At 50.8% G+C, this 27,476-nt stretch overlaps 1 protein-coding gene across 5 annotated transcripts in view; it reads left to right on the top strand.

Annotated features, from left to right (window-relative positions):
* The first annotated feature begins 6,084 nt into the window (after nt 1–6,084).
* RASSF2 (Ras association domain family member 2) overlaps nt 6,085–27,476 on the top strand; it is a 44,433-nt gene continuing 23,041 nt past the window's right edge. Inside the window, exon 1 of one of the 5 annotated variants that reach the window (XM_047852679.1) lies at nt 6,085–6,135. The gene's annotated coding sequence lies outside the window, so the exon portion shown is untranslated. Of the gene's footprint in view, nt 6,136–6,186; nt 6,358–6,964; nt 7,309–15,023; nt 15,525–21,076; nt 21,224–27,476 lie in introns of those variants that run through there. The other 4 variants (XM_047852676.1, XM_047852677.1, XM_047852678.1 and 1 more) reach the window with 4 other exon arrangements.

Here is a 27,476-nt window from a genome sequence, read left to right as displayed (position 1 = left end):
TGGTCATGTCAGCCATGGCCACTTTATCCTGTAATGTTCTTTTTCTTCCTTTGGATTAAAGGCTTTTTTTTTTTTTTTTTTTTTTTTTTTTTTTTTTTTTTGTATTCCCCCCTCCGGCTTTATTGAGATATAACTGACATATCACATTACGTGAGTTCAAGGTGTATAACATGACACTTTGATATGTGTACATATTGCAGAAAATTACTCCCATAAAGTTAGTGAACACATCCATCACCTCCCACAGTTACCTTTTTTTTTTTTTTCCTTTATCCTCCTAAGTTCTTTAACAGTTAGCTGCTGTTGTATAACAAACAACTGGGACCTTAGTGGCTTAAGATGACAACAAACTGTTTAGCTCGTGCTTTTATGGGTTGGCTATTTGGGCTAGACTCAGCTGGGCTCCTTCCTGCATCAGCAGTCGGCTGTGGATGGGGTAGACGGCTTTACTGATTTTGGTTGGGCCTCTCACACATCTAGGGCCTTGGCTGGGACAGCTGGGTTGCCCTGGCTCTGGGTCATGAGATCTCTCACCCTCCAGCAGGTTAGCTCAGGCTTACTCACGTGGCAGGGTAATGTTCCAGTGAAGAGAGAAGGATGTAAGGCTTCTCGAGGCCAGGCTCTGAGAAGGTACAATATGACGTCTGCCACATTCTCTTGGCCAAAGCAACTCACGGTGTCAGCCCAGATTCAAGATGGGAAGGTAGGTCCCCCCTTTTTGTGGGAGGAAGTGCAAAGCATTTGCAGGAGGGGGGAAATTTTGACCATTTTTAAAATGTTTATCTCTTTGTTTTGAAAGAGAGAGGGGAGTAGGGGCAGAGAGAGAAGGAGAGAGAGAATCCAAGCAGCCTCTACGCTGTCGGCACAGAGCCTGACGTGAGGCCCGATCTCACATAGAGTGAGATCATGACCTGAGCCGGAATCAAGAGTCAGATGCTTAACCGACTGAGCCGCCCAGGTGCCCCATAACTGTGACCGTTTTGGCAATCCATCTAGTACTTTCTCAGTAATGTCACCATACCAAGCCCTTGAAATAGAGAAGCTGAGTGTTGGAGTGTATGTCCCTGAATTGTTACTTAGCAGGAGGGTCCCCAAAGCATAGCTGCTTGGGCCCCAGAGTCTTCCTGTGCCTTATGAAACAGTCCTTTGAGTTGTAACATCTAGAAGCTTCTTCTATCTTCCTAGGATCCCACATGTCCAAAGGGCCAAGTTGGGGGCAGAGTTGAGTGACAATTTCATCTCCCTTCCGTCAACTAAAACTTTGTCACTGGACCAAACCAAACTTGGTTTCTTCTTTCCTTAGAATAAAAATTATTTTCCAGGAGTTCTTTTTACACCTCTCAAGCAAATAGATATCCAGTCAGCCCACCATGCTTGTGTGCCAGACATGTCCAGATATATTCAGGTCCCAGTGGCAGGCCTCACTTAGTCTTCTTTATTTCTCTATAACTCATTAGGTATTCTTTTGTAGGGTCTCACCTCCCAGATAGCAGAGGGGAAAAAATGGAGTCTGAGGCAATAATTCAGTCTCTCCGGTTTCCTCAGACTCTCCAAGTGCTTCCTGTGGTGGCATGTGAGGTGAGGCCTCTGGGTCTCGAGGGCCTGCTGCAGATCATCCCTTAAAAGCAGAATGCTGAGGGATGATGGCCCCATTCCTGAGTGTTTGCATGTCTGTGGCTTGTGTACCTCACGGTCTGGGTGCTTCACGCTCATTCAGAGCTCTGCGGTGCTCCCCAACCTCCCCAACGACGTTAACTCAGGCCTCACCAATGTTTCCTCTGAGTGCCCATCATGTCCTCCCGCCAGCTCCGGGGTCAACTCTCCCCTCTCCATGCTGGGTCTTATAACAGATGATTTGTGTATTCTGTGTTACATCCCTCAGCCCACCTCTCACCCCAGCATAGCGGAGGTGGGCGGCTTCAGGCACAATGACTCATCGCACCTCAAGGCAGTGGCTCCTGCTTTTCTGCCTCAGATGTTTCCTTGAGGCCAAAGGCGTCCATACAACCAGGAAGTAAGAAGAAGTAAGCTTTCCTGGGAGTAATCCTCAACTGGTGGGAGATGAGATAAATGCCCCAGACCCCTGACCTTCAGAGAGGACAGTTCTGAGGCACATTCTACACAGTTCCTCAGAGGGTCCCCAGAGGAATGGAGCCCCAGCTGTACACCCTTTATGAGCTTTTCCTCCCTTCCTGTCTCGTTTTCCTGCTTTCTGGGATCAACTCCAAGCAAGTGACCTGCACCCAAGTCCTGATCTCAGGTTGTGTTTTTGAGAGAACTCAAACTAAGACGTCCCTATGGGAAGCTTGTGTCGCACAAGTTAGTCTCCTTCGGAGGCCCCTGGTGCTGGAGAGTAGGTGGGAATTTCTGTATCATGTGGGTGCCACAAAGGAATTTGGTGGGGGGGGTGACTCCAGGAAGCTAAACCCAGGCCCTATCTCTGTATAACCATGGTGATCCACTAAGTTGACTTTAATGAGGCAGCCCCCTCTCAGGTCAGTGCCTGAGAACAGGGGAGAAGGAGGTGGGCAGCCCATAGTGCCAACCCCTCTATTCAATCCCGGAACTTCCCTTAACCCAGGGACATACCTCCTCACTCTGGTCAAAGGTCACATTCAGGGGTGATGTAACCTTTCCTTCCAGCTGTCTGTCCTACTTCTTTCTCTCTTCTCCTAGAATCCACTGGGAACACAAGAGTGGGCCTTGGGACTTCTTTTCTTCTCTGCATAACTTCCTTCTCCCCAGGCATTTGGTAGACCTCCCATCTAGCGGCAAAGCCTGCCTCTTGAGATATTCAACGGGGACATAAGGAATTTGGAAGATCATTTTCTCTCTGGCCATGCTTGACATTCCTGCCACTGGTTTGCTAAAGAGAAGAGGGAAGTCACCTTTGAGACTCTGACTTCATCAGTGGCTTCCTCGCTCTCTAAACTTGCACTGTGCCTATATGGTAGCCACAAGCTACATGTGGCCATCGAGCACTTGAAACATATCTAGTGCCCCTGAAGAGCTAAATTTTAAGTTCATTTAATCTTCATTAATGAAAATTAAAATCGAAAAACTGATACTACTCAGGGCACCTGGGTGGCTCAGTCAGTTGAGCGTCTGACTTCAGCTCAGGTCATGATCTCACAATTTGTGGGTTCGAGCCCTATGTTGGGCCCTGTGCTGACGGCTCAGAGCCTGGAGCCTGCTTTGGATTCTGTTTCTTACTGTGTCTCTGCCCCTTCCCTGCTCATGCTCTGCCTCTCTCTATCTCAAAAATAAATATAAACATTAAAAAAAATTTTAAAACTGATACTAGTAAATTCAGTGATTGGGTAACTTTATTTATTTGAACACTTTTTTTGGGGGGCGCCTGGGTGGCGCAGTCGGTTGAGCCTCCGACTTCAGCCAGGTCTCCGGGAGTTCGAGCCCCGCGTCGGGCTCTGGGCTGATGGCTCAGAGCCTGGAGCCTGTTTCCGATTCTGTGTCTCCCTCTCTCTCTGCCCCTCCCCCGTTCATGCTCTGTTTCTCTCTGTCCCAAAAATAAATAAACGTTGAAAAAAAAAATTAAACTTTTTTTTTTTTAAGAGAGAGAGAGAGAGAGAGAGAGAGAGAAGGCATGCACACAGTAGGGGCAGAGGGAGAGAGAGAGAATCTTAAGCAGGCTCTGTGCCCGGAGTGGGGCTCCTTCCCACCACCCTGGGATCATGACCTGAGCCTTAAATCAAGAGTCTGACACTCAACTGACTGAGCCACCCAAGCACCCCCGTTACTGGGTAACTTTAAGGTATCTTTGGAACAACCCGGGTATGTGACTCTACTTTTTCAGATAGAAATTTTATAAAACCTAAATACAGATCAAGTATTTTTGATAAAAATGTAACATCTGAACTGAGATGTGCTGAAGTGTAAATACACACCCAGTTTCAGTCTTCGTGCAGCAATAAAATGTAACATACCCCATGAATAATGTCCTTAGATTGCTTACATGTTGAAATTATATTTTGAATACGTTGGGTTAAATGAGATATATTAAAAATTAATTTCACTGTTTTTTTTTTTTTACTATTTTTAATATAGCTAGAAAGTTTTCATTGCACCTGTTGCTTACACTGTACTTCTAATGGAGAATGGGTTCTAGACAAGCTTATCTGCTGCTTCCCTGGGGCCACGTGTCTCTTGGTCCAGTCCCCAGAGGTGGATGGTGGCAAGAAAACATGTGTCAGTTTAATATCTGCAAAGTATTAAGCCTGTTACAGCGGTATTGTCCCTACACCACCTGGAAGGATAAGAACATATTCCTTTCTCTTCTGTGGCTTCTGTGTGGGGAAACTGATGGGAAAAAAAAATAAGTTTTCTGGTATCTTGAACTACTGAATCAATTTATTCACCAAGGTGAAAATATAAGTAGACGGGAATGGATTGTGTTTTAATTTTTTTTTAATGTTTATTTTTCAGAGAGAGAGAGCGAGCCAGGGAAGGGCAGAGAGAGAAGGAGACACAGAATTGGAAGCCGGCTCCAGGCTCCAGGCCGTCAGCAGAGCCCAACGCTGGGCTGGAACGCACCAACCCCAGGCCAGAAGCTTAACCCACTGAGCCACCCAAGCGCCCCTGGATTGTGTTGTAAACAGAGCCTCGGGGCGGGGAACATGGCAGCCCAATTTCTGCACTAGGAGTCCCGCACCCCAGTTGATTGGTCATAGAGTGGTCACCTGACCCAAGCTGGGCCAATGAACTGCTCTCTTGGGAGACTGGAGTCGAAGAGACTACAGGTCTGTAGCTTCACCGGGCTGCCGTCTTCCACAGGGGAGCTCCAGCCCCTCCTGCTGGAAATGGGGGCACCCTCTGTCATGTGCCTGGGGTGCAGGGAAGGCCAGTCTACGATGGAAGGGAAGAGCTGGCCCCTTAGAAAAGACTTTTGGATTCCTGGGAGCCCTCCAGGCTCTGGATTTGCCTCTAACAGAGCTCTTCCCTGCAGTTCTGACCTCGAGGTCATAGAGCGAGCGCCATGTCCTCAATACATTCCCCCCCATGGTGTTCATGTTAACCTGCAAACCAAAGAAGCTTGCCAGTACAGAGTTCCGGTTGAGGGGTAGGGGAGGATATTAATGGGAGAGCTTTGTGTTTATAGGTCAAGGGGATAGTACAAATAGATAATTTTTTTTTCCCCCTCCAGAAAACGCTGATCAGTGGCCTCCTTGTTCCAGAGTAGCTGACACAGTTTTGAGCACCACCCTACAGCTGCATTTTGGGTTCAAAGGCTTTTGTGGCTGGGCTGGGCAGCACATCACCATTTATAACATTGTTTCTAAGGGAGACACATTCCAAGATCCAAACAATGAATTTAGTGAAGAATGCTTGGCTTCCAGGAGGGCAGAGCCGGCTGTACCCTGGGGTTGGCTCCCCATTAACCATCAGGCCCCCTTTTTTGGCACGGAGACTCACCCTGCAGGGGTGGGGTTTGTATGTGGGGGGAGAATTATGATAAGAGGAAGGGAACAGAAAAGGGGCCCCGCAGCTGGGGTGCTGAGAGCCCCAGGAAGTCCAGGGATGGATGAGAGAGGGAGGTGAGAGGTGGACAAAGAAACTTGGCCTCCTTCACCGTCACGTCTGCCCACCCGTCAGTCGAAGGGGCCTTGCTTAGCCCCTGCTCAGCTCAAACCCTTTTTGGAATAAGGGGGTGGGAGGGTTAGAAAATGAATCCCACATCCTCTGGGGAATCCGGGGCGCTCGAGGTGGGCTCTGAGGGGCAGCGTGACTGTTCCCTGGGAGTGGCTGTCACAAGCGCTGGGCGAGCCAAGGGGCTCGGGCCGAGATTCCATCCGGCTTGAAGAGGGCGGCGGCCGAACGGGGTGAGGGAAGCCAGCCCATCCTCCCCACCCCTGCCCTCCTACCCCCTCCCTGTCGCCCCCACCCCCAGCCCGGAAGAGACGCCGGCAGCCGGAGCCCCGACTCTCAAGCTGGGAAGGAGGGGACGCGCAGCTCCAGCATTGTCTGGGAGGGAGGGGAGAAGCTCCGCCCCCCAGGGGGAGGGGAGGAGGGAGGAGGGAGGGACGGCGGGAGAGGAGGGGAGGAAGAAAGGCGAGGGAAGAGGGGCGGGGGAGAGATGGAGAGCTAGAGAAAGGCGGGGAGAGAGGCCGATCCGACGCGGTAGGGACGGATAAAGGCAGGGGGGCGGGAGGGGCGGAGGGGAGGCGAGGAGGGCGGGGCGCTCGACCCCCAATCGCGCGGCCGCCGCCTGCGCTGCCCGACTGGATTTGAGCCGGGCCCGCGGATCGCTGACCCAGGCGCGCGCTGGAGCAACGACCCCGCCCCCGCCGAGGCACCCCCACTTTTCAACTCCGCGGGCGATGCAGCCGGCTGGGGACGCAGGCAAGGCTCGGGGCGCGGGGCAGCGGGCGCGGGATGCGGGGCGCAAGGTGCCGGGCGCGGGCCGGTCCTCTCTTCCCCGCCTCCCTCCAGCCTCGCCGAAAGTTTTCCCGCGGTGTTCCCAGCCGGGTCCAGGTCAGCGCCTCAGTCCTCGGCTGCCCTGGTCTCCTCCCTCCTCCCCCGACCGCCGGGGTTCCTGGGCGTGCGGACTCCCCGGGGGCCGCGTGGGCGCCAACCCCTGCACGCCCACCTTCTGGTCGGAGAAAGTTGTGGTCCCAAGCTCGTCTTTCCCCGAGACCCCTGGGGGTCCTTCCTTCTCTCCGCGCCAGGGGCGGCGACAGGAAGGCGCTCCCACCCCTTCTTCGGGGCCCCGGGACTCCGTGGTGAGCTGGGGCCGGGCAGCAGGTGCAAGGCTGGCAGGCCCGGACAGCGCTGGGAGTGCCCGACCCCAGCCCGGTCCCCATCTTCCCTGCCCAACGGACGGTTCCCCAGAGGCGGGTTCCAGCACCCAGCGCGGGCGGGCGGCGCGCCCGAGGCTCCTCCGGGAGGGCGCAGGGGCCCGGGGCCCTCGGTCCTCGTGGCACTTCCCCTTTGCGGTCTCCCCGCCCGCCTACGGAGCTAGTGCTGAGGTCGTTGGGGACCGCGGCTTCGCGTTCTCTCTCGCCCGAGAGAGGCAGGTGCCTTGGGCGACCCGGGTACTTCTGCATTTCGGGCGCCTGCTTTGCATTCAACTCTTAAGCTGGGAAAGCCCTGGGGACAGCACAGAGAGGCGAGGTGGCCGGGCGGAGAGACGGAGGGCTCCATCTTACTCTGGGGCTCTCTGTGGGTGCTGGGTTGTTCACAGCACCTCTGCGCCTCAAAGACAGCAGGAGCTGAGCGCTAGGCTTCCCAGGTGTCCGGAATCCGGGTTCTCCCAGAGGAGAGAGGCTGTGACTAGTGCTGGCCAGGTTTATAGTAAGTACCTTAATGTGATGAATGAAAGTTTGAACCAGTGAGCTGACAAATAACAATTCATCCTGGAGTGAGACTCTGTTCCTGCCACAGTTGATCTTGGTACAATGGGAGGAAAGAATTAGAAACAATGATTCTTTTAAACAGCTGTGATTCAGAGCCAGAGGCCTTCTTGCCAGAGCATCTGGAGGAGGAATCTGGGGTTGGATTTATTTTACTTATCAATCCACATTTATTTCCTGGGAACTTTTTCTGCAGGTGGTCTGAGGAATTAAAGAAAGTTCTCACCGCTAAGAGATATGGGTTATTTTGAGGGTTATTTTTGTTTTTGTTTTGTTTTTAGCTTGTGTCCAAATGCAGTGTCCCAGGGACTAAGTGTGGAGTCAGCCTGGGAGGTGCCCACTTGGGAGCAGTGACCCTGGAGTGGCAAAGTGAGGGTGGGCACCAGCTTTCTGCTCTGGATCAGGCAGCCTGATGCCTGGGAACTGCCGCAGCCTGCTGGGCCGTGGGAGGCCACAAGAAGGTCTCAGTTGGTGGCTGAGCTCGGAGAGGTGGGGTAGGTTGGGAAAGATAGCAGATAGTTCTTGCCCTGGAAGAAGGAGAGGAAGCTGTAGATACAGCCTGCCTGGGCACCTGGGAGGGTGGGCTGGGACAGTTGGGGATTCCCTGTGCTGGGGACGCTGAGCGGGGAGTCCTGCCCCTCCTTCAGAAGACAGGAGAGCAGGGGTGCCGTACTGAGAGGCAGGATCATCTAGCGGTGGGGCGGGGGGCGGGTAGCCCAGATATATCCCATGTTCCTTGCCCTTATTTTTGTGCTGGTGAGATCGGTTAAAATGAGGGGTATCTTCAGGTAGCCGGGCTGAAAGGAGGCCGGGGGACCTGGAGCCCCCAGGCCTGCCCCCCTCCAGGGGAAGGTGGGGTGTGTGCCCTCTGCACCTGACTGCGTGGGCCAGGGCATGTGCACCTGTGCCTGTGTTCCTCCCCTGGCAGCATCCCCACCTTCCCGAGGGGGTCTCATTCTGCCACGGGGGCTCCAGAGCCCGCCTGCCTCTCTGCATGTCTGCACTGCTTCTGTTTGGGGCTCCAGGATCTCTCTCCAGTTTGTGTTGTCTTGGAAGTTAGTTAGGAGTGGTATACGACCTTCTTCTCAGTCCCTCAATCCCCCCTGTTCTCAGATGCGCTGTCCTACCTGGGGCCTGTCAGTCACCCACTGGTTTTGCTTTGATTTCTTCGTCTGTTTTCTGGGGCCCCAGAGCCAGGCTTCGTGTCTGCCTTCTGTGCGTGAGCTGCTTAGGAATGGCCGAGAGAGTTGGCTGGAGCCGTGCCCAGGACCACACATCCTGGCACCTCCGCTGGAGTGCCAAAGGCTGTCCCAAAGCACAAAAGAACGTTGGCCTGATTCTTGCCTTCGGTCCTCCCCGGGTACCCGGGTAGGAAGCGTCCTCACCGGGAGGGGGTGTGGAGGCAGGACGAGATTGCCAGCGAATTCTGCTGAGAGGCTAGGAAATGGACTGGGATTTGCCTTGTGTCTCCTTCTCTCCCCCAGGGTGAGAAGCTGGGCAGGTCTCCGCAGTGTGCTCGGAACAGAAGACGTCCAGTCTCTCTGTCTTCAAGACAGTTGCTGAGAGCTGCGACCATGCGGTTTACAGAACTGGGGCGGCGGTCCCTTTCTGCCACCTCCCTGCTTCTGCCACCACTCTTTACAGTAGGGTCCAGTGATTTACCCTAATGACCCACTGCCCTATTTAAGCACCTCCCCGCATCTCCAGAAGAATTTTAAATAAGTCCTTAAGGTGGGGTAAGCTCCCACAGGCCTGTGATTGCTGGTTTCATTTCTTTGGCCTGCCTCCGGGTTCCCCTGGAGGAGATGTCTGTGTGAGAATGGAGGGAAGCGGGCACAGTAAACAGGGAAGTCCTCCAGACTCGGCCAGCGGGGCGTCCAGTGGGTCATTTTTGATCAGCCCTGGGATGGCAGGCAGACTCTGGAGCCTGTAATCACAGGTTGGCACGGCTGCTTGGGACGACAGCTTGAGGATGCAGAACTCCTGCCCAAGTCAGCTGCGGCTGAATCAGGGAAGGAAACCTTTCCCAGAAGTAGGGGGGTGGGGAGGGGCTCTTGGCTAATTCCCGTGGGATGAGCAAAGTGACTTAGAAGGACTTTGCCTATTCATTCCATTGATAAAACTTGACAAGAAGCTACCTTGTGCTGTCCTTGGGCATCTCAACACCAAGTGATTTGGCAAGATAGGTTTAGTTGACCAGCATGGTGCTTTACCCATACTGGGCACTCAGTTAGATTTGTGAGATTTTGTTTTTTGTTAGATTGTGAGATTTTGTGTTTGTTAGATTAAGTGCTCATTTTAATGTTTTTTTATTGTTTATTTTAGAGAGAGAGGGAGGGGAGGGGCAGAGAGAGAGGGAGACACAGAATCCGAAGCAGGCTCCAGGCTCTGAGCTGTCAGCACAGAACCAGACGTGGGGCTCGATCTCAGGAACCATGAGATCATGGCCTGAGCCGAAGTCAGATGCTTAACCGACTGAACCACCCAGGCGCCCCTAACTGCTCATTTCTAAAAGAGTAATGCAGAATATTGGATTTGGAGTTTGAATGTGGTTTTAACATTTTCGGCTGCATGATACCTGGCAATGTAATACATGCTGTCAGCATCCTTCCCATGTTCCGTTGGCCTCAACCAGTGACTGACGAGAGAAGGTGATAAATACCCCAATTCCCTCACATCTCTGCTGGGGTGACTTAGGGGCACGTGCTGTGCCGTCAGAGTTGCCTAGTAACTGGCTCCCTTCACTGGCTGCTGTCCCTTCCCTGTCTCACTTTCCCAGCCCTCTTCCACTTGCACTCAGATTCTTGTTTGAGGGTCAACTTCCAGGGGAGACCAGCCCAGGATAGGATTTAGTTCGCAGTCATTTACCGGTAAATGTAAACAGTATTTTAAAGTCTCTGAGCCTCAGTTTCCCTAACTGTAAGATGGAAACTGTAACTGTCTCACGGTGATATTGTGATGTGCATTCAGACAGGAGCCTGGCGCAGAGCAGGCATTCAGGCAGACATTTGCTGCTCATTGATTAATATAGAAGGGGCCGTGGTGGATTTGGGAGCGGGTATTATGATGGCCCATGAATGGCCAATGCTTTGGAAATAAGCTATCCTTAGGCGAGGAGAGGAAACTGAGCTCATCTGCTCATGGCTTTCACACCTAAGCTGTGACCAGTGATACATTTTGAACAACTGACTCTCTAGAGGTTGGGGGGAAGCCCTGGGATGATTTCAAGTTACCAACATGGCGCCGTGAACACTAAGTCGGGAAGAAATGTACATAGTCAGCCCTTGAGAGCCAGTAGGAGCAGCTCTAGTTCGTAGCTGACCATGACCGAGCTGGGATGTGGCCTCAGTGATCTTAATTTTCAATTTTGTATACCAAGTTAAGGGGGGTAAGAATTGTACGAGGCGTCCACAATTCGGGGTATGTTCAAGCTCTGCCCTTGAACAGCCGGCTGAATCACTCTGTGTGAGATGCTTCTGGGGTTTACTCAAAGACTATTGAAATGTTTATGCTGTTGTCTTTCGGGGCCTCAGTTTCCCCATCTCCGGGGTAAAGAATTAGATGCTTCCACTAGATCCTTCTGCCCCTGGGTCTCTTTAGGAAGAGTCCACTGCATTCTTCTTGCATCCACTCAAAAACAAAACCTTTCACAAAGGAGAATCTTTCATGTGTCCATACTTCTATTGTGCACCACAGGGCACTCAGCACTGGGCCCTGTTAGAGCCTTTTGCCGTGGTCTTCCCTGCTGACAAAAGGCAATTCAGTAGAGATTAGCCCAGCCACGTTCTGCCTTCCTTGTGTACCCATTTCTCTTCATGACACAGGCATGGCGGGTCCCCTGAGGAGGCCTGGGTGGTGGGGAGAGAGGAGCTTGTGTCTTTTGGAAGACTGTCCCCACTTTCCTGAACCACAGTGCAATGTCACAGACCTCCAAGTGAAAGCCAAGAGAAGTCCACATGGAGAAGGAGACTTTCGTATGACAGAATCCAGAATCCCTGGTGCGGTTTTACTCCTAAGTCTCGGTTGACAGTCCTCTTGAGGGAGTCCCTGACTCAGCAATGCCACTGGTAGGAGGTCTTACCCTAAGGGTATAATTGGACAGGTGCAGGAAAATACGTGCACAGGGATGTCCCTTGCACCGTTGTTTGTAATAATAACCACCACCAAAATGGAGACTAAATCCCAACAAAAGGAAGCTTGTTCTTATGGTACAAGGTATCCCTAGCTTTTTGAAAGTTCTTTGCCTTTATGCTGCTTGGCTTTTATGAAAGATCTACCTTTGTACCTGTTTTTTTCTAACAGAAAGAAATCTGAAGGGGATTTTCACTTTTATGAAAATAGGTGAAAAGCAGAAATAGCCTTCAGTGTTTGTTTTGCAGCAAACTAGTGTGGAGGCTACGTACAACCTGAGCCCTGAGAGTGGTCCCGCCAGGCTCCTTCCCTGGGCCCAACACTCAGCATGTCGGCATCGAGCCTCAGAGCCTTGAACTGGGTTTGTGAGCACCTGTGCTTGTTTCAATTTATTTTGTGTATCCGTTAGCAAGATGTGGCCTGAGGTGTCGGAAAAGCCTAAGTTCTTTTTGGGGTCTAGGAGTGCTAAAACATTTTTCCATACAAATTCATGGGAATTGCTTCTTCGCTTTATACCACTTGGGCTCACAAAAGTTTCACAGGAACGCTCGGCTTCTGGATGGAAGGGAAGACCCGCATATCTATCTATACGCTGGATTACTGTGTGGCCACAGAAAATACAGGGTACAGATGTGCATCTATTCCTGTGGAAAAATATATTTCTAAAAAGCAGGTTACTGAACTGCGCTATTTGTAAAATGTATCATACCCTCTGTTTTATATTTGTCTCTGGAAGGATGTATGGCAAAATGTTCATAGTGATTGTCTCTGGTGAAATTTGGGGAGATACTGATCTTCGTCTTTAAAAAAAATATATTTATTTATTTTGAGAGCGAGGGAAAGCGTGAGTGGGGAAGGGGCAGAGAGAGAGGGAGAGAGACAGAATCCCAAGCATTGACGTGGGGCTCGATCTTATGACTGCGAGATCATGACCTGAGCCGATATCAAGAGTCAGACGCGTAACCGGCTGAGCCACCCACACGCCCCTGATCTTAGTCTTTTTTTTAAGTTAAATACTTATTTTTTTACTTTTAATTATGGTAAAAGATACATAATATAAAATCTACGCCTTTTATGTACAGTTCAGGGGCTGTCTAGTCCATTGGGTTCGTTGTAACGTGATATCACCGACTGAGTGACTTAAAAACTACAGAAATGTTTTCTCATGGTTCTGGAGGCTGGAAGTCCAAGGTCAGGGTGTCAGCATGGGCGGGTGAGAGCCTTTTCCAGGTCTCTGACTTTGCATTATACCTTCACATGGTAGAAAGGATGGGGGGGGGGGGGCTCCATGAGATCTCTTTTATGGGGGTGCCAATCCCATTCATGAGGGTGGTGTCACCCCTATGAATCATACCCAAAGGCCCCATTTCCTCATCCCATCACGTGTTTTTTTTTTTAAGTTTTTTTTAAAAATGTCTATTTATTTTTGAGAGAGACAGAGACAGAGCGTGAGTGGAGGAGGGGCAGAGAGAGAGAGAGGGAGATACAGACTTCGAAGCAGGTTCCAGGCTTTGAGCTGTCAGCACAGAGTCCAACACGGGGCTCAAACTCACGGGCCGGACGGTGCAATCATGACCTGAGCCGGAGTCGGACGTTTAACCGACTGAGCCACCCAGGCGCCCCATATACCATCACATTTTGGGTTAGGATTTCAACATATGAATGTGGAGGGACACAAACATTCAGACAACAGCAGTGACATTAAGTGCATTCCCATTGTTTTCCAACCATCACCAGTATCCATTTCCAGGACTTTTCCATCATCCCACACAAAGACTCTGTACCCATTGAACATTAGCTTCCCACTCCTTACCCTCAAGCCCCCCACAGCCCCTATTCCACTTACAGTCTTGGGGTTCACTGTGCCTTGAACGTAAGAGCTGTCCTGTAGTGAGTGAGGTCCAAACCAGGTGGAGGTGAGTTGTTGAGGCCATCTTCCTTGAAGATTGAGAATGAGATCCTCCCCATTTCAGTTTCAAGCATCCTTTGTGTGTTCCGGGCTCTGAGGCTCAACTTGACCCACTCAGTGCCCACCATGGTGGCTGTGGTTATGGCTGCTGAATGTTCTGTCCACAGGCAGGGTGACCTGCCTGGCATGCAGGGAGGACTTTAGTTGGTGGGGGTCCATGAGGCCCCAAGTGCTCTGGAGACATGGGTGGTAGCCTTAGATAGTCGGTGCCCTCTTCCTAAAGCTCCATACGGGATCTTACAGCTGGTTATACAGACATTTGAGATAAGGATTACTTTCTTATGCCTGTGACAAGATAATCAGGCACATGGTATAGTGGGGTGGGGAACAGGGGAGATGGTGTGTATGCTTCAGCTTTATCAACTCAGGTTGAGTCTGAGGTAAGAGGGGGTCGGGAAGCTTTAGGACCCAGAATTGGGAAACCAGGTCACGTGTTCAGGTGTCACGGGAGTGGATCACGTGGCTTTTCTCTGGAACACCTTGTTCTGTGGGAAAAGCTTGAACTTTCTTGGTAAGTGAGTTCCCGGAAGGGCCTGTCAGGCTCTCCAGGGGGTCAGCCATAGGATGTAGGTCTGGGAAGGACAGACTTGCCCACTGGACTCTGGAAGTTTCTTTACCTGGCCCTGTCTGTTCCCTCTCTGCCCCGTGGGAGGCTGCTCTTTTATTCCTAGACAGTCGGGGAATCTCTGTAAAGATTTTACAGAGATGGCCTTTGAAGCCCATTTTGAGGAGAAGTCCTGTTTTTCATGCTGTTGATTTTTCTTTAGGGTCATTTGGCTGGTTGTAGGGCAGGCAGAAGAGGGTGTGAATGTGGTTTTGTGGAAAACTTCCCCTCAGCCTCCTGGAAATGTTCTGGAAACCCCCAGATGAGCCATCTCTCCTGGTAGTTGGACGGGTCTGAGATCTGCTGCGTGAGAGTGAATTTTTCCACATGCACAGGAGGTTTAGGGGGTTAAAGGAAGGTGGATGTAAGATGCCCCACCATGGCTGCCCCCAGGGAGGGCCCATCACACATTGGATTCTTCCTTTGCTGTCCCTTCCTTACTGCTTCTGAAGTGCAAGGAACCTGCCCAACTTGGGGGGTGGGTGGGGTGAAGGAGGCCCACCCTCCTGGCTCTTGGGTTTCCAATCCTGGCCCCGGGTAGCCAGGAGCAGAAACCCCAAGATCTCTGCACACAAAACTCAGAATCTTAGCGTAGAGCACCAAAAAAGGAAAAACTGCTGGGGTTCCCTGAGGAAGGGGAAGTGAGGTCAGAGATGGGTCTCAGAGAAATCACTAAGTAAACAGGAAGAGTGGCCAGAAAGAAACCTGTGCTTGTCAGAAACAGAGAACTGAAGGCAGCCCCTCCTCACCTGCCCAGATCGGTCAGCATGTCCCCGCAGAGCCGAGATGCTAACCACAGATAGCGAGTGGGGGCCCCAAGGCAAGGACTCATCCAGACCTTGGGCCCTCCCCGTGGGTCGGGGCTCCACCTAAACCCCATCATTATTGGGCTGGAGGAAAGCCTAATTCACCCTTCCCGAGGTACAACATTAAACTACCCTGTAAAATAGCTCTTGGTTCTGAGAGATGCAGGTCAAGAAATGCTGTCTTATTTGCCTGGTTAGGGCCAGTGTTTCCTCCACCAACTTCCCGTTCTTTTCCTCAGGCCAAGCCAGCCATAGAGAGTTTCCCAAGTTGTTGGAGTTTAGCCCCTGAAGGGGGTAATCTTGGCGAGGCCCTTCTGGTTAAAGATGACGAAGGTGCTGCTTTAGGGAGGTGGATGTAACCAGGCCCTTCCTCGGCAGGTCTGTCAGATTGGAGGGTTAGATTTCTAAGTCTTTAGTTTCTCTGAGCCAGAGTCTAAATTCTACACACACGCATGCGTGCGTTTTTTTACTTCCTTAGTGCCTTTTTTTTCCGTCCTGCTCCAACACCCTGGTTCTCTGATAGGAGCCTAAGGGCCTTTGGATTTCCTTCTAAACATCCATCCAGAAGGTCAAAAGCTCGTGGACGCCGGTGGGACTTTCCTATAAACAAGTAGTTGCTCATCCGGGCCTGCGAGGTGATTGTTTGGGTGAGTACCCGTGGTGACTTTCCAGGTCACTCACCTGGCCACCCGCCCGCTGGTGTGGAGTGGGAGGCAGGCCCTTCTGGCAGGAGTCCCAGGACCATTTCCTCATATCTGCCCCGACCTCACTGGGGACTCAGATCAGTGCACGGAAGGCCTGAGCAGAACAGGACGGGGTCCGTGCCAGCCGACTGTGGAAAGAGCAGGGGCTTTGCACACCAAGCTGCCTGAGGGAGGAACCCAGCATGGCTTGAGTCTCAGCTGCTCATCTGGACAGTGGGACAGGCAGGCAGGGGCTGCCTCCTGGGATGGGAACCAAGTTTCCCATCAGCAAAGGCCTCGTATCTGTCATCAGTCAGGCCCCCAGGCTTTTTCCGGGCTGGGGGAGCAGGTGGTCTGTGGGACCCACGACTGTGAAGCTAGCTCATTCTTTAGACAGAGGGTAGATGTGACTTAGGGTCTGTGGTTCTGTGACACTGCAGGTGCCCAGGTCCCTGGACAAGGTCTCCATCCCTGGCTCGCGCAGGGTCTGCTTTACCTATGGCTTGTCTGTCTCACTTACCTCCCCTCCCCAGGACTCCTGGACCCACCATGGCTGGCCGCTAAAGCCAGCCTATCCCTGCCTGTCCTGCTCAGCCCGTTCCCCCATGTCTGGCGTTTCGCCAGGGTACCACAGAAGGAGCCCCGGGCTTCTTGTCAGCTCTGTGACCTGGGACAAGTTGCCTAACCTCTGGGACCTTCTGTTTCCTCATCTGTAAAACGGTGAAAATAAAGCCTTCCCCATGGGTTCTTTCTTGTAAGGAATAAGATAAAGCTTCTAGAGCCTTGTTACCGGCAGTGGCAGCATCACTTGGGAGCCCGCGAGGAATGCACATTCTCCCATCCAGAAGTACTGAATCGGAAACTGGGGGGAGGGGGAAAGGAGTCTGTATGTGATGAGCCCTCCAGGGGATTCGGGTACACCCTCCAGTGTGAGAACCACCCCTCTGGATATGGCTGGGTCAGCCGATTTGTCGCTGAAAACTCTTTTCTCCCCCTTCCTCTCGAGAAAGCTTTCTTGGCAAGAACTCGAGGGCTTCAGCTTCTCCGCCACACAGTCCGACGTTTGACCCCAGCTCCGTCTCTTCCTGGCTGTGTGTTTTGGGACAAGCTACTTAGCGTCTTTGTGCCTCCTTGGCTTCATCTGCAAAATGGGGGTATTAGGGTTTCTTTCTTCATGGGGTTGTTGTGGGGATTCGACGGGTCCAAGCAGATACTAGGTGGCCCATAGTAAACTCTTATTTAGGGTAGCTGTCTATTATTCGCATTGGGTATTTTATTATTAGCACGGTGATAATATTGTGATTGTTCTTTTCCTGATTTGTGGGGGAAACAGGTGTCAAGGTGCCTCCTGAGACGAGTGTTCTGCTAGTTCTCTTGCACTAAGCCCCTTTCCACCTGTCAGCCTCTTCCCAAATACCTTTCACTCGCCCTTTCTTGATGCTTAGAGGGCTTTTGAGGTGGCAATTGGCAAAGCCTTTCATTCACAGTCAAATGTAAAGCTGCGAAAGTGCAGTACATACACTTGGGACACTTGACCTTAACCCTACGGCCCTTGGCAGTGTTTGGTGCCAGACTCTTTCTCGAGCAGAGTGATTGGGAGAGCTGTGTGGGTGGGTCACTGGAGGCCTAAATGCCTGGAAAAGGGGACAGAGGAAGTGCATTCAGAGAGGGGAAGATCAGTGGGGTGAACAGGTCCTGGAGAGGTCACGGTCCTGGCCAGTAAGTGGGCCTTTCATTGAATAAAGCAGGCAGGTGGAAGGCAAAATGTGCCCTATTTCCTTCCCAAGCAGCCTGAATTTTGCCCGTGTCTGGGACAGGATCAAGTTCAGGTTCAGGAACCAGGAGGTGGAATCGCTTGCAATCTCTAGAACTTGGCAGGGTCCCAGCCCACAACTCTTGTGTCCTTCCTCGTGTGGCGCAATAGGGTTGGGGTTTCCTGTTTGCCATCGACACTTCTTCCTGCCCCTATACCAAGGAGCTGAAATGCAGGGGGACTATCTCCTCTGTCACTGCTTGGTGACTAAACGGAGTCTCTCAGGAGACCTGATGAGAAAGTCTTTAACACTATAGTATGAAGTGCTGTGTGAGATAACTTTCTGCTTCAACCCAGGGGTCCCGATTGTCCCCGGGAGGCAGGGCAGCACTCAGAGAAGAGGTGGGGACAGGCCCCAAAAGGGGAAGCTGTGGGCCTCCAGCGAGCATTTCCTTTGTATCTGGAGCCTGGGGCTGGTTTCCTGGCTTCTGTGGTGCGGTGCCCTGCATGACGGAGCCCTTTTGCATCAGCTAGCTGTGGCCCTGCACACACTGATCCTTTGCGATGCTCTACACTGTCCCCTCGCCCCTTTGAAAGATTAGTAACGGGGAGGGGGTGCTAAAGATCCAACTTAGTTTGCTTTGAAAAGATCCCATTCCTTCCATTCTTGAAAGGCTGCTTTGGGGCACATTTCTTGGTGTCCTCACTCTACACAGCTCTATCCCTATCGGACTTTACGATCGTTCTCAGCCCTGGTTGTACATTGGCACCACCTGCGAAGGCTTTAAAACTGCTCATGCGGGGCCCCTGGGGGGCTCAGTCGGTTAAGCTAAGCTCCGACTCTTGATCTCCGCTCAGGTCGTGATCTCGAGGTTCGTGGGATTGGGCCCCGCGTCGGGCTTTGCGCTGACAGCACGGAGCCCGCTTGGGATTCCCTGTCTCCCTCTCTCTCTGCTCATGCTGTGTCTTAGTCAAAATAAGTAAACTTTGAAAAAAGCGGTCCTGCCTGGGCCCCTTTCAGGGGGTCTGCTGTAATCAGTATGAGTTGCAGCCTGGATATCAGGAATTTAAAATCAACTCCTCTTGCCACCCACCCCCCACCCCCACCCCGAGCCCCATCCTCAGGGAGAGTTTAATGAGTGCTAGAATGAGAACCTCTGAGGTGTCCTGTGACTCAAGGCAGCTGCTTCTCCTTCCCGCCTTGGTTTCGGCCGAGGCCTAGCAGACTGCACATCCCTCTCGTTGGTCAGAGGGCGGCTCTGTGGGGTTTGCCCCCCTGGGAACTCTCTGCGGCAGGCCGTCCCCTCCCCCAGCCTGTCTCGTTCTCCTAGCTGTACTTTCTTAGATACTGGGACTGCCTGGGTGCTGGAAACCGGCTGTTGCCCCCGGCCCCCATCCTACCCCGGTTGCTGAGCTCAAGCCTGGCTCCTGCTGTGCCACCAGGAAGAGAGTTTGGGAAATGGAGTGGGGTTCTTTATCTCACTCTGGACTTTCCTGCCAGGGGTTGCCAGCCTTTCTGTTCTGCATTTGCCCTTCTCCCTCTGGGGGCTTTTCAGTTCTTTTGTGTCTAGGCCAGAACAGAAACGGTAGGGATTAGCCAGCGTCCCGGGGATGCTGTGAGACCAGAACCAACTATGGTGTGTTCTCCAGGCCCCCTGACAGTAAGGGAGTGAGGGCACCGGAGTCTGGAGCAACCAAGAGCTGAGAACACAGGAGACCTTGCTCTCTTCGAAGAGAGCTTTGGATGCCTTTTCCCACCTCCTTGAGCTTCTTGAGTGCTTAATGTTTGCCTTCCTCACAGGAAGCTGAGCCGGTGACTTTCAAGGGCTTGCACGGCCCCTCATTTATTCTTGGGGAGGCTGGAGACACCTGTGAGTGGGGGAGTCCGTGAAAAGGAAGAGGGAGGGATCCTTTGTGCAACAGCTGCAGGGGTTTGACTGGTCCGGAGCTGGGGCAAGTCTGCCCCCATTCCTGCAACTTAGCCTCCAGCCAGCGGCACCTGGCTGTCTCCTGCCCCCAGCTGCTTCCTCCCAGCCTGAGGGTGGTGGGAGAAAGTGGATTGCTCGTGAGTCTTAGCTGCTTCCCAGTCCTGGGAACTGTTCCCAGTCCTGGGACCCTCCTCCCAGAGGGGCTCTCAGCTGATGGCTGACTGGCGCACGGGAGCAAAGCCTGGCCGGCCTGTCTGAAGCAGGGACAACTCTGTGGAGTTATTCACACGCCGGAGTTCCCATGGGATCAGGCTATGGCTGGGGTCCAGCTGAACCCCAGTGACCCAGTTCCTTCCCCGGCCCGGCCCTGCTTCCCTTACTTGCGCACAGGTTTCTCTCGAAAACACTTCCTTAGTAACTCATGTGCCCCCAAATCCTTGTTTGGGGCTCTGCTTCTAGGAATCCTCTTACCTAAGACAGCAGGAACCCGCTCCCTCCCTGGAAGAAATAATGATAATGGAAACACCAGATGGATGGTTTCTGTGTGGTGGTTAAGTGCTGGGGTGGAGGGCAGGTTGAGGCATGAGCGCCTGCCCCCGACACTGCCCAGGGGCAGCGGGGACACTTTGAAGGAGGAGCTAAGTTTTGGATCAGGGTCTGGGGAGCATGTGAGTTTGCTTGGGTCTGTAGAGGAGCATGGACACAGAGCGTGAAAAGCAGACCCAGAAAGTCTCTGTGGCTGGGGTGTCACCCTCCAGTTGTGTAGGAACCTCTCCTCTGTCAAAACGTTCTCTTGGATCTTAAGGAGGGTCGTGTCCCCAGGTTGTCTTTGGTGCAAGCAGGAAGTAATGGATGGGTAGTCACGTGAAACATACAAACTAGGTTGCAACAGCAAGGTACATGGTATTGCCCAGGCATTTGAGGGAGCCGAGGAGCACCTAGAACATTCTGCCAAGGCATGATGTCAGTGCCAGTAGGAAGGACTGACTCGTTGGTGGCCCCAGCGGGTCTTCAGTGTGACTAAACCCTGGGAGGCTCGTGTCCCGATGTGGCAAGCCCGATATTTCGCACATCTCCAGACCTTTTATCAGATGTGGTTCAACATACACTCCACCTCTTAAAGTCTTTCTACAGGGAAGTCGTGCTGATTTAGAATGCTTGAGGAGGGGCGCCTGGGTGGTTCAGTCTGTTGAACATCCGGCTTCAGCTCAGGTCATGATCTCACACTCCGTGAGTTCGAGCCCTACATCGGGCTCTGTGCTGACAGCTTGGAGCCCGGAGCCTGCTTCCGATTCTGTGTCTCCCTCCCTCTCTGCTCCTCCCCTGCTCATGCTCTGTCTCTCTCTGTCTCAAAAATAAATAAAAACGTTAAAAAAAAATTAGAATGCTTGAGGAGTGGAAGACTCTGTTCACAGAGGAAGTTCAGTAGTTGTAAATAGGATTTAGACTCCCAAAGAGCAGCACCACATTACAAAATATTTTTGATAAATAGCTTTTTATAAAGTTATTTTTCTTTTTCTTTTTTTTTTAATTTTTTTTTCAACGTTTTTTATTTATTTTTGGGACAGAGACAGAGCATGAACGGGGGAGGGGCAGAGAGAGAGGGAGACACAGAATCGGAAACAGGCTCCAGGCTCTGAGCCATTAGTCCAGAGCCCGACGCGGGGCTTGAACCCACGGACCGCGAGATCGTGACCTGGCTGAAGTCGGACACTTAACCGACTGCACTACCCAGGCGCCCCATAAAATTCTTTTTCTATAAGGTTTATGTGTTGTGTCAGAGTTGTCCTTCATCCGTGTCCCCTTTCTCTCCCCTTCTTTTTCTGTGTGGGAAGCTGTGAACCGTGAGCCGTTTCAGTTCTGTGTCTGAGATGCTGGCCGATGTGGGAAGCCCGGCCTTCCTCCCCATCTTGTTGGCTCTTCATCAGAGAGATGGTGGCTTGCCACTTGTGCATCCTCAAGGCATCGTGGAAGCGTTGCTTGTAAGTGATCCTTACAAAGCATTTTGGAGTCCCAGAGTGCTCCGCAAATTCTTGATAATAAGAGACAAGGCAGAAGAGTTGCAACAGCCACCGAACAAATCCCTCTCTCCGAGGCTGCAGACATTGGCAGGCGCCTTGGAGGAAGTGTCCAATTGAATCCACATTCCAGCCCCATCGACCATCTTCCTCCGACCCCTCCTTGTGCGAGGAACAATACTCTGTTTAAGGAATATCAGACTGAACTCTAAATTTCCGGCCCTTTGTTAGCTCTGCTGCTGTGTTTGCCTTAAAGTGAATGTTAATTTAGCTGACACCCCCCCCCCACACACACACACTCCCGTCTCCCCCAGCCCTCTCCACCCCTGTCCCCTTCCCCCCTCCAAAACCCCCAACTGGTTGGAGGCAGCCAGTGATTTGTGGTGATAGTTGCAAAGCTTGTGAAGGGGGATGCAGGTGTTGGTCTCAAGACAGACAAAGAAAGGATTGGGTCCTAGAATCAGTTACTTATTTTATTTTATTTTATTTTATTTTGTGTTTCTTTCTTGTTTTTTTTTTTTAAATTTTTTTTAACATTTATTTATTTTTGAGAGACAGAGCACAAGTGGGGAGGGGCAGAGAGAGAGAAGGAGACAGAATCCGAAGCAGGCTCCAGGCTCCGAGCTGTCAGCACAGAGCCCGATGTGGGGCACGAACCCACAAACTGTGAGATCATGACCTGAGCTGAAGTCGGAAGCTCAACCAACTGAGCCACCCAGGCGCCCCTGTGTTTATTTCTTTATTTTGAGAGAGAGAGTGCAAGTGGGGGAGGATCAGAGAGAGAAGGAGAAAGAGAATCCCAAGCAGGCTCCATGCCGTCAGTGCAGAGCCACATGAACCTCGAGATCGTGACCTGAACTGAAATCAAGAGTTGGACGCTCAACTGACTGAGCCACCCAGGGGCCCCAGTTACCTGTAGTTTTAATTCAACCGTGTGGTAGGCTATTATTTTCCTAACACCCCTCACCCAAGACTTGTAAAAGTAAGAAAAAAGGTGGGGAGAAGTTCAGGTTGGAAACAAAGATGGAGGCAACACGAGCCAGTAGGTCTGATGCATAGCGATGGTCTTGCTAAGATCACCCAACACAGGTAGAGCGATGGGACCCCGGAGAAGCCCCACATTTGGGCCATGAGACTACTTGCTTTTTATCAATCTGGCAAATACAAAAATAGTGATTAGGGAGGTTGAACATCTCTTCGTAAATGTGTTAACTATTTTAATTTATTTTTCTGTGAATTCTGTGAAAGTATTCATGTTCTTTGCCTGATTTTCTGTTGGGTGTAGAATCTTCTTCTTATGGATTTATTAATTTTGCATATTAATGACATTAGCTAATTTTATATATTAATGGCATTCGCTAATGTTACGTATTAATGACATTAGCCCTTTGTCACATGTATTGTAAATGTTTTCCCCCAAGTTGTCATTGACTTTTGACTTTGGACAGGGTAAAAAATTTTTTTCTAAACAGAAGTTGAAAATCTTTACAGATTGGTTCCATTTTGGTTTTTTTTCAATTATGCCTTCTGGATTTTGAGTCTTTCATAGGAAAGTTTTTCCCACTTCAAGTTTATATATATCCTATGTTTCCTTCCAGCATTTTATGTTTTTTTTTTTTAATTTTTTTTTTCAACGTTTATTTATTTTTGGGACAGAGAGAGACAGAGCATGAACGGGGGAGGGGCAGAGAGAGAGGGAGACACAGAATCTGAAGCAGGCTCCAGGCTCTGAGCCATCAGCCCAGAGCCCGACGTGGGGCTCGAACTCAGGGACCGCGAGATCGTGACCTGGCTGAAGTCGGACGCTTAACCGACTGCGCCACCCAGGCGCCCCAGCATTTTATGTTTTAATGTTGAAATTTTTTATACAGATATCATTTCTTTTGGTGGAAGGAGTAAAGTAGGGGGTTAGCTTTCCCCTCCTCCCCTTTCCAAAGGCTAATCAATTCTCCAGCAACATTTTTAAAATTTATCTTTCCCTTGCTATTTAGATGTAGCCCACATTCTATGTTCCCAAATATATTTGGGTCTGTTTCTATATGCTGTATTGTTTTATTGATCTGCCTATTTTTTTCTCCAAGTACCAAATTGTTTTAATAACTGTAGAGAAGACTTAAATTCTCTAATTGGGGGGGCGCCTGGGTGGCTCAGTCGGTTAAGCGCCCGACTTTGGCTCAGGTCATGATCTCACGGTTCATGAGTTTGGGCCCCGTGTTGGGCTCTACACTGGCAGCAAGGAGCCTGCTTGGAATTTTCTCTCTCTCCCTCTCTTTCTGCCCTTCCTCTGCTCATGCTCTCTCTCTCTCTCTCTCTCAAAATAAATAAACTTAAAAAAAATTCACTAATTGGTATGTTCAGTGGATTTAAGAGGGCATGCTATCAAAGGGACTTGTCTTAAAACAGGACAGACTGCTTTCAGATGCAAAACAAAATTACCAAATTATAGCTTATTATGGAGGCAGTGAACAAAAGAGTCCTGCAGCAAACCCAATCTGTGAGTTAGATTAACTACAGAATTCTTTTTTTTTTTTAAGTTTATTTATTTTTTGAGGGAGGGAGGGAGAGAGAGAGAAAACACACACATCAACAGGGAAGGGGCAGTGAGAGAGAGGGGGAGAGAGAGAGAGAGAGAGAGAGAGAGAATCCCAAGCAGGTTTTCCACCAGCATTTTGGAGCCTGATTTAGGGCTCAAACCCATGAACTGTGAGATCATGACCTGAGGCCGAAATCAAGAGTTGGACACTTAACCGACTGAGCCACCCAGGTGCCCCAGGTTAGCTGCAGAATTCTAGGAAAAGAAGGAGATGGAGGTTTGAGTGAAAATATTACAAGACTTGAGGGATCGGGGCAGGGACAGATGGATGGATGGACGGACAGGCAGTGCTAGAGAAAGAGGATTGGAGACATTGCCGAAGAAGAACCAAGAATGGAAGGAAGAGAAGAGTATCGAAGAAAGAATAGAATAACATTTCCCTGGTTGAGGAAAGACTTGAATGTTCACGGTGACGTCTGTCCACGGTCACTAACCTGGTGTCTGCTCCAGCCAGGCTGTGGGGTTGGCTCTGGCTGAGGTTCCCCCATGACGGCTCTGGGTTTTCTTCCTTGGGCTCCTACCACCAGCTCCCGGCTCCGCCGACCAGCCTCCCTTTCAAGGCACCTTTTCCTCTTGGCCTCCAGGGTACCGTGTCTCCCTGCTCCCCTTCCAGGGGCTCCTTTTGCTCTGCCCGTCGCTGACCTATGGAGTGCATTGGAGCCCAGCCCCCTCAGCCTTCTACGCTTTCCCGACCTCCTTCCCTGGGAGTTGCGTGCTGTCACCTAACTGGGCCACAGACCGGGCTGTGCCTGCCAGCCGCAGCCTGTGTGTGTGCATCATCCTGGACTCTGCCTTTAAGCCCACGGCCATCGCTTCTCGGCCTTTTGGCTAAGATCAAGTGTAACCCCACAGCAAATCTGGCAGCGTGCCCCTTTCCAAACCTTTTTATTGATGCGTCAATGACTTTTCCATCTACCTCTCTAAACCCTTTAGACATTGTGACTCCACCCCCATTGTCCCCTTCCCTGGGTCAGGACCCTACAGGGGTCCCCTTGCCACCGTTCCCTTCCATAATCCTTTCTCAAAGCAGGTGGGGTGGGGCATCGTTCTGAAGTTCAAGTCAGATCACACCCTCTCCTTGTGTTCCTCTTGCCACTGTAAAAATGACCCCAGATGCGGTGGTTTACTCTCTTACGTTCTGGAGGCCAGAAGTCTGAAAACGGTTTCACTGGGCCCAAACCATGGTGCCAGGAGGGCTCTGGGGGGAAACCATTTGCTTGCCTTTTCTGACTTGGAAAATCGTGTTCCTTAGCCCATGGCCCCTTTCTCCACCCTCAGCCAGTGTAGCACCTTCAAATTTCTCTTTCTGCTGGGGTTGTCTGTGGCAGATCCTCCCTCTGCCTCTCTTAGACACTTGTAACTACATTTAGGGCCCTCCCAGGTAACCTAGGATGGTCTCCCCATTTCAAGAACCTTAATTTAATCACACCTGGGGACTCATAAGGTAACATTCATAGGCTCCCGGGATTAGGACCTGGGTACCTTTGGGACCATTATTCAGCCTACCACACCTCCCGTGGAACCCCAACTCCTTGGCATGGTCAAGGTCCCCCATGGGCGCCACCCCATCTTGCACAGCTCCAGGGTGCATGCTGCTTCTGTCTGGACCCCTCTGCCCTTCACCTTTACCTTTGTCAGCTGTACCTCATCATTGAGGTCTCAGCTGAGAGGTCACTTCCTCCAGAAAGCTCCTGGGAACGCCCCAAGTCCAGATTAAGCGCCCTTTTGTGTGCTGCCGTATACCTGCCTTCCTTGCTAGAACAGTCTCCTCCTGTCCGTCTCCCGCTAGACCTTGAGGGCAGGACTGTGCCTGTTCACTTTGCTGTTGAATCACCATCAGGAAGCGCAACATGTGGCACACGCTAGGCATACAATACATTTTTGTGAAATGTGTAAATTCAAATATGCATAGAGAGGGTACTTTAAAAACTACTCACTAGTTATGGGTAATTGTCTTTTTAAAAAAAATAACTTTTTCACCGGTCTGATTCTCTTGTTTCCTTCTTCTTCTTTTTTTTTTCCTGCAGTACATATGTATTCCTATTTTTATGATTTTTTCTCTTTAGGAAAAATAGAGAAATTAATATTTATAATTTAGAGAGAACAGTTGTGTTCTTAGGATACTACTTTTGGGTATGCAGGTGGGGATTGAATTTTCTGAATGGAACTCAGCCCTTCAGCTCCCCTCCCCCACACTGATTGCCCCTCCTTTCGGGGGGCCTTTCGTATTTGTTTCTTGTGGCTGCTTGAACACGTCACCGAAATGTAGCCCCTTAAAACGACACAAATTTATTATCTCGGGGTCTCACTGGGCTCAAATCAAGGTGTCAGCTGAGGCTGTGTTCTTTTCTAGAAGACCCAGGGGAAAAATTCACTTGCTCGTCCTTTTCAGCTTTTCACATTCCTTGGCTGGTTCCTGTCTTCCTCCAGCTTCGAAGCCAGCAACAGCAGATTGTGTCCTTCTCACATCGTATCACGATAACACTGGCTTTTCTGCCTCCCTCTTCCATTTTGTAAAAAATCTTGGCGAAATACCCATAAAATGTATCAGCTTCGTCATTTAAAAAAAATTTTTTTTAGTATTTATTTATTTTTGGGAGACAGAGAGACAGAGTGCCAACAGGGGAGGGGCAGAGAGAGGGAGACGCACGATCTGAAGCAGGTTCTAGGCTCTGAGATCTGAGCTGCCAGCACAGGACCTGACGCAGGGCTCGAACCCGCAAAGCATGGGATCATGACCTGGGCTGAAGTCTGGCGCTTAACCGACTGGGCCACCCAGGGGCCCCAGCAACCAACTTTTTACCTTATGGTTCTATGACACTGACTACTTTGGAGACTTCATATTGGTGGCATCAGCCAGTATTTGTCCTTTTGTGGCTGGCTTATTTCAATTAGCAGAATGTCCTTGAGGGTCATCCATATTGTAGCACGTGTCAGAATTTCCTTCTTCTTCTTCTTCTTTCTTTTTTTAATGTTTATCTATTTATTTATTGACAGAGAGAGAGAGAGAGAGAGAACAAGAGACCTAGGGAGGGGCAGAGGGAGAGGGAGAGAGAAAGCCCAAGAAGGCTCCATGCTGTCAGCAGAGAACCCGACGTGGGGCTTCAACTCACGAACTGTGAGACTATGACCTGAGCCGAAACCAAGAGTTGGCTGCTTAACCAACTAAGCTACCCAGACACCCCAGAATTCCCTTCTTTTTTAAGGCTGCATAATATTTCATGGTATTACCATACACCGTTAATGCATTCATCTGTTGATGGACATTTGAGTGGCTTCCAACTTTTGGCTGTTGTGATCGGTGCTGCTGCGGACATGAGTATATACATATCTCTTCAAGATCCTGCTTTCGATCCTTTTGGATATATACTCAGAAGCGGAATTGCTGGATCATAGGGTAATTCTATTTTTAACTTTTTGAGGAACTGCCACATGGACCACATGTCCTCAGTGGTAGCACCATTTTACATTCCCCACCAACAGTGTCCAAGGGTTCCCATCTTTCCATAGCTTCATCAACACTTGTTATCTCATGTCTTTTTTTTTTTTAATGTTTATTTATTTTTGAGAGAGAGAGAGAGAGAGAGAGAGACAAAGTGTGAGCAGGGGAAGGGGCAGAGAGAG

The sequence above is a fragment of the Prionailurus viverrinus genome, chromosome A3 (genome assembly GCF_022837055.1).
Source record: "Prionailurus viverrinus isolate Anna chromosome A3, UM_Priviv_1.0, whole genome shotgun sequence".
Taxonomy (NCBI): domain Eukaryota; kingdom Metazoa; phylum Chordata; class Mammalia; order Carnivora; family Felidae; genus Prionailurus; species Prionailurus viverrinus.
The sequence above is the reverse complement of the archived record's forward strand: the minus strand, read 5'-3'. Positions and strand labels throughout refer to the sequence as shown.